General features: G+C 34.4%; 1 protein-coding gene and 1 pseudogene across 1 annotated transcript in view; both read right to left on the bottom strand.

The window, feature by feature from the left end:
* The window catches only part of KCTD8 (potassium channel tetramerization domain containing 8), a 261,807-nt gene that overhangs the window by 203,957 nt on the left and 42,803 nt on the right, over positions 1 to 15,047 (bottom strand). The gene's annotated exons all lie outside the window — the stretch shown is intronic.
* Positions 7,686 to 8,139, bottom strand: LOC102974193 (enhancer of rudimentary homolog; annotated as a pseudogene).

The raw sequence follows: 15,047 nt of genomic DNA, 5'->3' as shown, positions 1-15,047 counted from the left end.
CACATAAGGACATCACTTCAGCACTGCAATAGGTAATTGTTTCACTGAAATTCATAGAGATAGAGACATTAAGCAAACTGAGAAAGCAGAAGAACTGGTCTCAACTGAAAGAGCAAGGGAAAATCCCTGAAAAAATAATGAAGCAGAGATAAACAATTTACCAGATAAAAAATTCAAAACATTAGTAAATAAGAATGTTAACTGAATTGGAAAAAGAATAGATGAACACAGTGAGTGAGAATTTTAACAAGGGACAAGAAAATACAAAAGAAACCCAATCAGAAATGATGATTCAATAACTCACATAAAAAACACACTAGAAGGAATGAATAGCAGACCAAGTGATACCAAAGAACACACAAGTGATCTGGAAGAAAGAATAATGAAAATCACTCAATCAGAAGAGCAAAAAGAAAAATTTTTCTTTTAAATGAAAACAACTTAAGAGATTTCAGGGATAACATCAAGCTACCAACATCTGCATGATAGGAGTTCCAGAAGGAGAGGAGAGGGATAAGGGGCTTGAAATTGTATTTGATAAAATTATGGCTGAAAACTTCCAAAACCTAAAGAAGGAAACAGATATCCACGTACAGGAAGCACAGAGTGTCCCAAACAAGATGAACCCAAACAGACCCACACCAAGACATATCATAATTGAAATAGCAAAAGTTAAAGACAAAGAGAGAATTCTAAAGGCAGCAAAAGAAAAACAAAGAGTCATGTATGAGACAACCTCCATAAAGCTATCAGCTGATTTTTGTGCAGAAACTTTGCAGGCCAGAAGGGATGGAAAGATATATTCAAAGGGCTGAAAGGGAGAAATATGCACCCTAAGGTATTTTACCCAACAGAAACTTTGCAGGCCAGAAGAGGTGGAAAGATATATTCAAAAGGCTGAAAGGGAAAAATATGCAACCTAAGGTATTCTACCCAACAAGAGTATCACTTAGATTCAAAGGAGAGGTAAAGAACTTCTCAAACAAGCAAAAACCAAAACAGTTCATCAATACTAAACCACCCCTAAAAGAAATGTTAAAAGGTATTCTCTAAGTGGAAAAGAAGTAAGCCTCTACAAGAAAGGTAAAATCCCACTAGAAAATGCAAATATATTGTAAGGGCTAAGGATCAAACACTTAAATAAGCTAGAACAAAGATTAAAAGACAAAAATTGTAAAAGCAACTATAATCACAATAAACACTTAAGGGATAAACTTGTATATGTAAAATAGGATGTCAAAAACACAAAAGGTGGGGGAGGAGAGCAATAAATATAGAGCTTTTAGACTGTATTTGAACTTAAATGACTACCAGTTTAAAACAAGAAGATATAGTTATAGGTCAACATATATGAAATCCATGGTAATGACAAATAAAAAATCTACAATAGATACACAAAAACTAAAAAGAAAGGAATACAAGCATACTACTAAAGAAAATCATCAAAACATAAAGAAAGAAATATAAAAATAAAAAGAAGAAATGAACAGAGAATAACTACAAAAACAACTGGAAAACAATTAATAAAATGGAAATAAGTACCTACCTATCAATAATTACTTTAAACGCTAATAAGCTAAATGCTCTGATCAAATGACACAGAATGGCTGATTGGTTAAAAAAATAAGACCCATCTATTTGCTGCCTACAAGAGACTCACTTCAGAGCTAAAGATATACACAGATTGAAAGTGAGAGGATGGAAAAAGATATTTCATGCAAATGGGAACAACAAGAAAGTGGGGATAGCAATACTCATATCAGACCAAAAAAAAAAAAAGACTTTAAAACAAAGGTTATAACAAAGACAAAGAAGGGCATTACATAATGATAAAGGAAACAGTACAAGAAGAGGACATTATACTCATTAACATATATGCACCCAATACAGGAGCACCTAAATATAGAAAGCAAATATTAACAGACATAAAGGGAGAAACTGACAATAACATAATAATAGTATGGGGCTTTAATGCATCACTGACATCAATGGACAGATCATCCAGACACAAAATCAATAAGGCAACAGTATCTTAAATGACACAATAGACCAGTAGGACTTAAAAGAGATCTAGAGGACATTCCATCCAAAAACAGCTGAATCCACATTATTTTCAGGTGCACATGGAACATTCTCCAGGACAGATCACATGCTAGGGCACAAAAGAAGTCTCAACAAATTTAAGAGGACAGAAATCATGACAAGCATTTCTTTCAACCACAAAGGTATGAAACTACGAATCAATTACAGAAAGAAAAGTGGGAGAAGCACAAACACATAGAGACTAAACATGCTACTTAAAAACCAATGGGTCAATAAAGAAGTCAAAGAGGAAATCAGAAAATACCTTGAGACAAATGAAAATGGCAACATAACACACCAAAATCTATGGGATGCAGCAAAAGCAGTTCTAAGAAGGAAATTTAAAGTGACATAGACCTTCTTCAAGAAATAATAGAAATCTCAAAAAAAAAAAACAAAAACAAACCTAAGCTACCAGCTAAAAGAACTAGAAACAGAACAAACAAAGCCCAAAGTCAGCAGAAACACAGGAAAAATAGACATCAAAGAGGAAATAATACAGACCAGAAAAAAAAAAAAAAATTCAGTGAAACCAAGAGCTGGTTTTTTGAAAAGATATACAAAACCTTTAGCTAGGTTTATAATGAAGAAAAGATAGAGGACCTACTAAACAAAATAAATGAGAAAAGAGAAACAACAACTGATGCAAGAGAGATACAAAAATTAATAAGAAAGAATACTAGAGACAGTTATATGTGAACAAATTGGACAATCTAGAAGAAATGGACAAATTTATAGAAACATACAACATGCCTAGACTGAATCAGGAAAAAACAAACAATTTGAACAAACTGATCACTAGAAGTAAAATTGAATTTATAATAAAAAAAACTTCCAGCAAACAAAAGTGCAGGACCAGCCAGTTTCACATAGAAATTCTACCAAAAATATAAAGAAGAAAAAATACCTATCCTTCTCAAAATATTTCCAAAAAATTGAAGTGGACAGAACACTCACAAATTCATTTTACAAGGCCACCATTACCCTGATACCAAAACCAGACAAAGACACCACAAAAAAAGAAAATTTCAGGCCAATATCTTTATAAATATAGTTGTAAAAATTCTCAACAAAATATTAGCAAACTGAACTCAACAGTATATGAGAAGGATAATACACCATGATCAAGTGGGATTTATTCCAGGGACACAAGGATGGTTGAATATTTGCAAATCAATCAGTGTGATACACCACATAAACAACAACAAAAAAGATAAAAATCACATGATCATACAAATAGATGCAGGAAAAGCAATGGACAAAATTCAATATCCATTTATGATAAACACTCTCATCAAAGTTGGCATGAAAGGAACACACTGTAAAATAATCAAGCCATTTATGACATAACCACAGCTAACATCATACTCAATGGTGACAGCTGAAAGCCTTTCCTCTAAAATCAGGAACAAGACAAGGATGCCCGCTCCTCTCTCCACTTCTTTTTTTTTTTTTTTTGTGGTACGCGGGCCTCACACTGTTGTGGCCTCTCCCGTTGCGGAGCACAGGCTCCGGACGCGCAGGCCCAGCGGCCATGGCTCACGGGCCCAGCCGCTCCGTGGCATGTGGGATGTGGGATCCTCCCAGACCGGGGCGCGAACCCGGTTCCCCTGCATCGGCAGGCGGACGCGCAACCACTGCGCCACCAGGGAAGCCCTCCACTTCTTTTTAATATATAATAGTATTGGAAGTCCTAGCCACAGTAATCAGACAAGAAAAAGAAAATAATGTATCGAATTTGGAAGGGAAAAATTAAAAGTCACTATTTGTAGATGACATGATACCCTATATAGAGAACCTTAACGTTTCCATACAGTACTATTAGAACTATTAAATGTTCAACAGGGCAGCAAGATACATTCATATATAGAAATCTGTTGCATATCTATACACTAATAATGAAATATAAGAAAGCAAAAGTAAAAAAAAAAATCTTATTTAAAATTGTATCCAAAAAATTACTTGGGAATAAACTTAACCAAGGAGGTGAAAGACCTATTCTCTGAAAGCTGTAAAACACTGATGAAAGGTATTGAAGATGGTAAAAAGAAAGGGAAGATATCCCATGTCCTTGGATTGGAATAATTAATGTTAAAATGTTCCTACTACCCAAAGCAGTCTATATATTTAATGCAATCCCTATCAAAACACCCATGACATTTTCCACAGAACAAGAACAATCCTAAAATTTATATGGAACCATAAAAAAACCCAAATTGCCAAAGCAATCTTGAGGAAAAACAAAGTTGGAGGTACCAAGCTCCCTGACTGAGACTCTACTACAAAGCTACAGTAATAAAACAATGGTACTGGCACAAAAACATACACATAGATGAAAGGAACAGGCTAGAAGGCCCAGAAATAAACCCACACACTGATGGTCAATTAATCTATGACAAAGGAGGCAAGAATATACAATGGATAAAAGACAGAGAATGCAAAAGAATGAAATTAGAACATTTCCTCACACCATGTACAAAAGTAAACTCAAAATTGCTTAAAGACCTAAATGTAACACCTGAAACCATAAAACTCTTAGAAGAGAACATGCACAGAACACTCTGATATAAATCATAGGAATTTTTTTTGGATCTGTCTCCTAGGACAAAAGAAATAAAAGTAAAAATAAATAAAATAAATAAAAATAAACAAATGGGACCTAATTAAGCTTAAAAGCTTTTGCACAGCAAAGGAAACCATCGACAAAATGAAAGGACAACCTATGGAAAATATTGCAAGTGATCTATTTACTATCCAAATATATAATAGTATAATATTTTCTATCCAAAATATATAAACAGCTCATACAACTCAAAAAACAAACTTATTAAAAATTTGACAGAGATCTAAATAGACATTTATTTACTATCCAAATATATAATAGTATAATATTTTCTATCCAAAATATATAAACAGCTCATACAACTCAAAAAACAAATAAACTTATTAAAAATTTGACAGAGACCTAAAAAGACATTTTTCCAAAGAAGACAAACATATGGCTAACAGGCACATGAGAAAATGCTCACATTGCTAATTATTAGAGAAATGCAAATCAAAACCACAATAAGATATCACCTCACACCTGTCAAAGTGGCTATCACCAAAAAGTCCACAAATAACAAGTGTTGGTGAATATGTAGAGAAAAGAGAACCCTAATGCACTGTTGGTGGGATTGTAACTTAGTGCAGCCACTGTGGAAAACAGTATGGAGGTCCCTCAAAAAATTAAAAATAGAACTACCATATGATCCAGCAATTCCACTGCTGGGTATACATCCAGAAAGAACAAAAACACTAATTCAAAAATATACATGTACCCCAATGTCCATAGCAGCACTATGTACAATAGCCAAGACATGGGAGCAACCCATCAGACAAATGGATAAAAAAGATGTGGTATATATATACAGTGGACTATTAGCCATAAAAAAGAATGAAATTCTGCCATTTGCAGCAATGTGGATGGACCTTGAGAATATTATGCTTAGTGAAATAAGTCAGAGAAAGACAAATACCGCATGATATCACTTATATGTGGAATCTGAAAAATAAAGCATATGAATGTACACAGCAAAACAGAAACAGACTCACAGATATAGATAAAAAACTAATACTTACCAGAGGGGAGAGGGAAGAAGAAGGGGCAAAATAGGAGTAGGGGATCAGGAGATAGAAACTACTATGCATAAAATAGATAAAAAACAAGGATATATTTTTATCCTTGTACAGCCCAGGGAATTATAGCCATTGTTCTGTAATGACTTTATATGGAATACAATATATAAAAATACCGAATCTCTATGCTGTACACCTGAAACTAAAATAATATTGTATATCAACTATACTTCAAAAAAAAGATTTAAAAAGCAGCTCTTTTGGCACCTTCAATTCTGCAAGCTCAATCAATCTCATGGGAATTCACTCTACGGCTATTTTGTTTCAGTTCAATGTGGATAAATTTCATGATTTTGTTTTGATCATGAATTTCTTAAGATGCAGTTTGGTATGATAAATAAATGCTGCAGACTTACGGTACTGAGTGCTTTCAAACAAGACTTTACAATTCACACTTTCAGTACTTTTCCTCTAATCACCATATCAGAAGCAAGAATCCTTTAGAACTCTCTGGAATGACTGAAATTTTCATCCTTGTTTTCAGTGTGTTCCTCTTGTGTGCATCTTCTTACAGCTGTCACTGACTCACTGCCAAAGAAAGTGGGGCAGTATAGGCTAAAGGTTAGGTAGTTGGGCTTTCAAGTCAGAATCCTGTGGGTATAAGCCACGTTTGTGCAAGTTACTTTACCGCTCTGAGCCTTGATCTCCTCATCTATCAAATGAGAAGGAAATATTGCTTATGTTGCAGTTATGTTAAGGAGTAAATGAGTTAATACATGTAAAACATTTAACACAGGACACAGTACACACTAAATCTTAACTAATGGCAGCAGTTACTACTCTATTTAGGCATCCCCTCTTATTGCCATTTCCTTAATATTCTCTCTAAGCCTCAAAATACCTACACTGCTCCCTCCAGAAGCTGCAACATTATTATGGTATTGAATAAATGAATCTGTTTTTACACTGCCAGGAGCAGCATAGCTCTCCCAAAATAATTTTATACAAAGGACCATGAATTTCCACAAACTGAAATATATGATGAAGCATAAGGTAATCCAACAAAGATTCCCTTAGTTATATCAAGCTCTCAAATTTTAAAAAAAAATCCTTAATTTTTTAATGAAAATCTATTTTCTAGATCAAAAATTGAATTCACAAAGGTAAACTACACCTGGCACTTGAATATACAGTGAGAAAGATTTAACCAGAGAACAACAACAAAATAAAGGCTAATTCAGGGAGTTACATTTTTAACTTCTTAGATTTTAGTCATGCTGCTATCTGATTTTTCATTTTAGTATCTCTGAATTTAAGCCTGTCAACCGCAAATGCTTATTTTCTCTTTTAAGCACAGACCTTAGCTCAACACAGTAATGAATATAAACAATAGTCTATTAATGCAAATATTCCAAGACTCTACTTCCTCTTGGCATCAAAAAATAATTGTAAAATGTGCTCCTATTAAGGGTAAAAGATCTGATTAGCCAGGTCATTAAAATCAAGCAAGAGTAGAATAGGGCATGGTCATAATTCGTGTCACTCTTCTAATTTTCTTGTTTTGTCCTCTGGAACTCTACTCAAATAGCCCCACATAGCAAGAAAAAAGTATTATCCATTCTTCTCTTAACCCAAGCTAAAAACCAAAAAGTTTCTTAATGGTGGTCAATGTTAACTTGGGGATGAATTAACCAATCATCCCTCTAGTTATGAGTATTTTTTTTAGCTAAAGAACATTTATTTGTTTTTCACTAAGACTTTGTCTTGAGGACATAACTAAACCGCATCACCACCCCCCACCCCAATGTGAAGAAGGGTTAGTACAGTGAATGTTATAAAGCAGATAGGAACAGCTTGAAGGATTGGAACCAACATTAACTGACAAAAACCAACATCCATCTAAATCATCATAAAAATGTTTAAGTAAAAAAAAAGGAGGGGGCAGGGGGGAAAGGGGGTTTCAGATTGAACAAGATCCTCACATTTCATCTAATGCATTCAACCCTGGCTAGAGTGCACCAAAATGGAAACAGGATTACTACAATACAAAACTTCCACTGCAGCACACTGTACACAGCTGTGTTCCAAGCCCACCCCTGTCCCCCTAATGCTTCCAAACTCAACTCTTTCCTGGCCTGTTGGGCCTGTCGACAAAGGAGCACCTGGATCTTCTCTTTAATCCAGTCTTTGTTATAAGGCTGGTATGTCTGGGTAACAGCTCAGTAAACAAGGCAGCTGAGGTCTGCCAGGTCATCAATATAATCAAACAACTGACTGATATCATATGTGATAGAGGGGCTGTTGGGATTCATTCTCTTCAGATGTTCTTCATACATTTTACAAACACCTTCCATGCATTCATTCACAGATTCATAGTTAGCATAAGTTCTGCCTTCTGGCCTCTTGGTAGGCTGTTACCAGCAAAATGGTGTGAGACATCACACCAAACTCTTTCTCTGCAGCCACTCCTGACTTGGCCGCTGCACCTAGTTGTGACTATTTTGAAGAGCTTGCCCAGTTTCCTCCAGAGAACAACCAATAGTAAAGTTCTTCTCATTCCAAAGCATATCTTTATACTCTGAGACATTCTTCTAACAAGTTTTAGAGGGAACTAAACAAGAGTAGAAGAAATGGGTGGCTATGCTAGAAGATTAGCATGATATTTTGACAGCCCTGCTTTCTTTGAGGTCAACTTATATTTTGCACTTCTTTGTAAAGTTATAGTCAATAGAAAAATATAATATGTCTCCTCTAGATTGAGACATTTCTTCTTTCTTCATTATATTCTGGATACCCTCTTCCTCTCCCCACACTGGGATAGCATCCAAGGATGAGTAGGTGAAAATACAGTGGATATCAGTTCTGAGGTTAAGATAGAAAATGGACAAATATTTGGTAGTCAGCATAGCATGCAAAGGATATATTGCCTATCTTTCAAGAGCAAAATATAGTCTGGATAGTTAACTTCAAAGCATAATTTTATGCACTGAAAGATATGGCTCTTCTCTTTCCTTAACTCAAACATGATCTATAAAATATCAGATGTAAGAAAAGGATTTAGGAGAATAAATATCTATGGGAATGACAGATTTGACCAAAAAGAAAAAAAGTTGAAGTAAAATTTTTGAAAAAAATTCAAGTGATTCAAGTGCATCCCATCTGTGCTTCTTGTCACATGCATTATTTTTATCCTCAAATTTACATATTGTATTTACAAATGTTTCTGTTCTCAGGTTAATTTTAAGAGCTCAAGTTGGGTATTTAAATGTTTGAATTAAGCATAACAACTAAATAAATATGAGAACACAAATCTTGGATGTTAAATGCATATAGAAGACTATCAAATTTGTCTTCTTAATCCTCAGCCAACACTTGAGTTCAGTTCCATCTAATAGTCCACTAGAGATTCCACTGTATTGTCCAACCATCAACCCACAATTCTCTAAATACATTACTTTTTCTTCCTCAGCAAAGTACTGCTTTACATTGTTTCCTTACTTCAATCAATATTATCAAAATTCTTTCAATTATTTAAAATACAAATTTTAGCATCTTCATTTTCTCTTTCATCTCTTTCATCCCCAAATAAGTTCTAAAGACACTGCCTTCCAAAATCTCCTCTTTTATTAACTTAGGCAAGGTTTTCATCATTCTCATCTCAATTACTACAATAAACTCCTAATTCATTTTAATGTTCAAACACTACCTCTTTCTACTTACCCTGACATAGACATCACATTAATTATTTTTTAATTCACTATTTTCACCATGACATTCCATCACCCTGGATCAAATCCTTCAATAATTATTTACCACCTACTCTAACAATTTTAAGCTTTCTAGTCTGTTACCTACTTTCTCACACTGCCTACCAAATTCTCATACTTCAAGAGTTAATCTGGTCTCACCTCTTCTCTGATTTTTCTTTACCCTGTGTCATTAGAAGCAGTATGGTAGAGTAGGAAACATTTACTCTGAGGCTTCAGGTGACTGTGAGATGAAATCCCAGCCCTGTCATCTATCCCCTGGGAAGAACAAGTTAAATCCTTGAACCTTGGCTTCATTATATGCAATACATGAGATAATAAAGCCAAATTCCTATGGCCAATGAAAGATTAAATGAAAGAGTGTATGTAAAGTACTAGCAAGGACAGATTATTTTACTTGGTAGATTATTAAATACTAATCCATATTTCTAAATACAATAGTAAAGTGTTGTTAAAATTATGACCTTGACTCACCAAATGATGCCTAAACATTTATTAAACAAAAAAGAAATATCTGTAGCAAACTCTTATTACTGCCATACATTCTTGTTCTAATATATATCTGGTGTATATCCTTCATTTAACTAGAATTCTTTATTAACAAAAAAATAAATAAATAATAATTTCCTCAAATGACATATCCACAAACAGCCAGACAAAATTTAATATATTTAATGGTTAAGAAATGAGTATGAAGATTTTTGAATTTAGAAAGACCTGAATGGAAGGTTTCTAACCATCCTTTTAGAATTATGATTCTTCTGAGTGAAATGATTGACAAAGAAGAAAGTGACATTTTTAAATATCCAAGGGAGACCCCAAGCATAGTCTGCAGCTCTCCCAAGGCAGAACTGTCATACAATATAAAGTTGTGCTGGCAGAGCAGTCCACATCCTCTAAGGGGCAGGAGGACAAGCTGGTGACTCAAGTGGTCTAGCTGTAAGAGGCATGGTGGTAGTGACCACCCACTCGGAGAGATTATAAGGAACTGATGGGGTAAGAGGGACATTCAGAAACTAAGAAATAATAGTGAAGTGGTAGCTGGGTGCTTATCTTTAGCTTACACAAAAATAATCATTTTAAGGGACATAATACAGTAACATTTTACCAACATGGTAGAGATTATGAAGCCAGCAATTTCAACCATGTAGAAAAATATACTCAAAAATCTGCAGAAGAAAAAAAAAGCTTTCAGCCATCTTTACTATTTTGGAAAGAACTGAATGACTCTCATTATCAGCTTTGCAGTTTATGGTGTATTTTAAAAGAGCAAGGGTTGAAATAAGTGATAGAATAGAGCACCTAGGAAACAGAAAAAAAGAAATTGGCAACTAAATACCTGATATAAAGGACAAAAGGAGAAAAAACACAAAAATCCAAAGCACAGCATGATGAGGCTTTTATTACAAGTTCTCTCAGCCTTGTATTTTTCAATTGCTCCAGGGGCTTCACTTAACTTTTTAACAGTACAATGACTAGTATTCTGAATGAAGAACCTTCTTAATTTTACTCATCCTCCAAAAAACTCTCCCTAAAATATATTGCATAATTTCCTCCATTATTATACATATTACATAGATTCTAATATAATCTTTTTTCTTGAGATATTGCTGTAAAAAGCTAAAATACTTAAATACTCTGAGAATAAAAAGTATGTTCTCTTTATTCTGAATTATATAGAAACTGTGTTCAAGCTAATAAGTATGGTCCTCTTGTTTGATGGATCTCAACATCACTCTGGATTAATGCCTAGTGACAAATATTGACTAAATATGGGACTAAATCACATTAATGATAAACATGCATTGAATACTTTTTATGGTCGAATATGGGTCATACTCTTTGCCTGTTTTATCTTACTTAATAGTCTCAATCATTTTTATGCTATAAATGTAATTATTATTCTTATTTTACAGTTGAGAAAACTGAAGCATACAAACGTAAATTAATCTTTCCATATTCTTAATGAAAAGGGACAATAGTATATATGTTGTGATTCCCTGATTTGTCATTTTCCAAAACAGTTGTACAAAGTACTGTGTTAACATAATTAAGTTTCTGACATCTAACACATTTGGGGAACTTAAGGTTAGGTTCAATATATTTCACACAGGACTTTTGAATGACTTTAATATCTTAAGGGGCACTAGGTCTCCAAGAAGGATACATAAAATGTAGACTGACATTCAGTTAATCTCACCATTATTTGATCATGCACTCCACTTTTCTTAGAGCATCTTGAAAGACTAGTTTTTCTTGGGACAAACTTAGAAAACAGCTTATTTATAAAAAGTACAATAATTGTTTTCATACAATCATTAGTCCTTTGATACAAAGTTGAGAACGTAATGCCAAAAAACCACAATTCATAAAAATAATTCTGTTTTTCCAAATATAGTACACATGGTGTTATGGGTTGAATTGTGTCCCCCAAAGAAGGTATGTTGAAATTCTAACCCCCAGGTCTTCAGAATATTACCTTATTTGAAACTAGAGTTGTAACCCATGTAATTAGTTCAGATGAGGTCACACTGGAGTAGGGTAGGGCCTTACTCTGATATGACTGGTGTCCTTATAAGAGGAGGAGAGACACAGGAAGGAGAATACCATGTGAAAACACAGACACACTGGGAAAATGCCAGGTGATGACAGAGGCTGCAGTTGCAAGACAAGCAACAGACTGACAGCCACCAAGAGCCACCAACAAACAGGCAAGGAAGGAGTCTACTAAGTGTCTCAGCGGAGCATGGCCCCACAGATACCTAGATTTTGAACTTCTCCAGAATTGTAAGATAATAAATTTCCATTCTCTTAAGTCACCCAGTATATGGCATTTTGTTACAGCAACCTTAAGGAAACCAATATGCATGGGTTACAAGAAAACAAAATATTGATACCTTGAACATGGGATAAAATATAGAATATTTAGAGTAAAGCACTGTGTAATCGTTGGAGAGAGTAGATAATTTGGAAAGAAACTTGAGAGTAGATAGTCATGTGGCTGAGAAGAGATCTACTTGTTTATATTAATTTTTTTAAAAACTAAAGTAACTATTTGAACATCTGTCTAAACATCAATTTTCTTATCTGGAAAATGGGGTTTCCAGCTCATTCCTTACAAGATTATTATGCTGATTAAGTGGGAAACACAGTATATAGGAAGCAATCAAAACCTATTATTACATTAGCTACTTCATACCATCAAGTTTTCTCTCCAGCCCAGACCTCATGTTATCTCAGAGAAGTCCAAAGTCACTGAAAACATGTTATTCTAGTGAAGAAAGAATTGATACTATAGAGGGCAGGTAGCAGAAGCAAGAAGAACTACAATTCTGCAGTCTGTTGAATGAAAACCACACTCACAGAAAGACAGACAAAATGAAAAGGAAGAGGACTATGTACCAGATGAAGGAACAAGATAAAACCCCAGAAAAACAACTAAATGAAGTGGAGATAGGCAACCTTCCAGAAAAAGAATTCACAATAATGATGGTGAAGATGATCCAGGACCTCAAAAAAAGAATGGAGGCAAAGATCAAGAAAATGTAAAAATTTTAACAAAAACCTAGAAGAATTAAGGAACAAACACCTAGAAGAATTAAAGAACAAAAACCCAGAGATGAACAATACAATAACTGAAATGAAAAATACACTAGAAGGAATCAAGAGCAGAATAACTGAGGCAGAAGAACAGATAAGTTACCTGGAAAACAGAACGATGGAATTCATGGCCGTGGAACAGAATAAAGAAAAAAGAATGGAAAGAAATGAAGACAGCCTGAGAGACCTCTGGGACAACATTAAACACAGAAATATTCACATTATAGGGGTCCCAGAAGGAGAAGAGACAGAGGAAGGACCCAAGAAAATATTTGAAGAGACTATAGTCGAAAATTTCCCTAACATGGGAAAGGAAATAGCCACCCAAGTGCAGGGAGCGCAGAGAGTCCCAAGCAGGATAAACCCAAGGAGAAACATGCTGAGACCCATAGTAATCAAAGTGACAAAAACTAAAGACAAAGAAAAATTATTAAAAGCAACTAGAGAAAAATGATAAATAATGTACAATGGAACTCCCATAAGGTTAACAGCTGATTTCCCAGCAGAAACTCTACAAGCCAGAAGGGAGTGGCATGATATATTTAAAGTGATGAAAGGGAAGAACCTACAACCAAGATTACTCTACCTGGCAAGGATCTCATTCGGATTCAACAGAGAAATCAAAAGCTTTACAAACAAGCTAAAGCAAAGAGAACTCAGAACCATCAAACCAGCTCTACAACAAATGCTAAAGGAACTTCTCTAAATGGGAAACACAAGAGAAGAAAAGAACCTAAAAACAAACCCATAACAATTCAGAAAATGGTAATAGGAACATACATATTGATAATTACCTTAAACGTGAATGGATTAAATGCTCCAACCAAAACACACAGGCTCGCTGAAGGGATACAAAAACAAGACCCATATATATGCTATCTACAAGAGACCCATTTCAGACCTAGGGACACATACAGACTGAAAGTGAGGGGATGGAAAAAGATATTCCATGCAAATGTAAATCAAAAGAAAGCTGGAGTAGCAATACTCATATCAGATAAAATAGACTTTAAAATAAAGAATGTGACAAGAGACAAGGAAAGACACTAATAATGATCAGGGATCAATCCAAGAAGAAGATATTACAATTATAAATATATATGGACCCAACATAGGAGCACCTCAATACATATGGCAACTTCTAACAGCTATAAAAGAGGAAATCGACAGTAACACAATAATAGTGGGGGATTTTAACACCTCACTTACACCAATGGACAGATCAGCCAAACAGAAAATTAATAAGGAAACACAAGCTTTAAATGACACAGTAGACCAGATAGATTTAATTGATATTTATGGGACATTCCATCCAAAAACAGCAGATTACACTTTCTTCTCAAGTGCACACAGAACATTCTCCAGGATAGATCACATATTGTGTCACAAATAAAGCTGCAGTACATTTAAGAAAATTGAAATCATATCAAGCATCTTTTCTGACCACAATGCTATGAGATTAGAAATCAATTACAGGGGAAAAAAAAAATACAAAAACAAACACATGGTGGTTAAACAATACGTTACTAAATAACCAAGAGATCACTGAAGAAATCAAAGTAAGTCAAAAAATACCTAGAGACAAATTACAATGAAAACACAACAATCCAAAACCTATGGGATGCAGCAAAAGCAGTTCTAAGAGGATAGTTTATAGCAATACAAGCCTACCTTAAGAAACAAGAAAAACCTCAAACAAACAATCTAACCTTACACCTAAAGGAAATAGAGAAAGAAGAACAAACAAAAACCAAAGTTAGTAGAAGGAAAGAAATCATAAAGATCAGAGCAGAAATAAATGAAATAGAAACAAAGAAAACAATAGCAAAGATCAATAAAACTAAAAGCTGGTTCTTTGAGAAGATGAAAAAAATTGATAAATCTTTAGCCAGACTCATAAAGAAAAAGAGGCAGAGGACTCAAACCAATAAAATTAGAAATGAAAAAGGAGAAGTTACAACAGACACTGCAGAAATACAA

This window comes from Physeter macrocephalus, chromosome 7 (genome assembly GCF_002837175.3).
Source record: "Physeter macrocephalus isolate SW-GA chromosome 7, ASM283717v5, whole genome shotgun sequence".
NCBI lineage: Eukaryota > Metazoa > Chordata > Mammalia > Artiodactyla > Physeteridae > Physeter > Physeter macrocephalus.
Note: the sequence above shows the minus strand (reverse complement) of the source record. Positions and strands in the feature narration are given on the sequence as shown.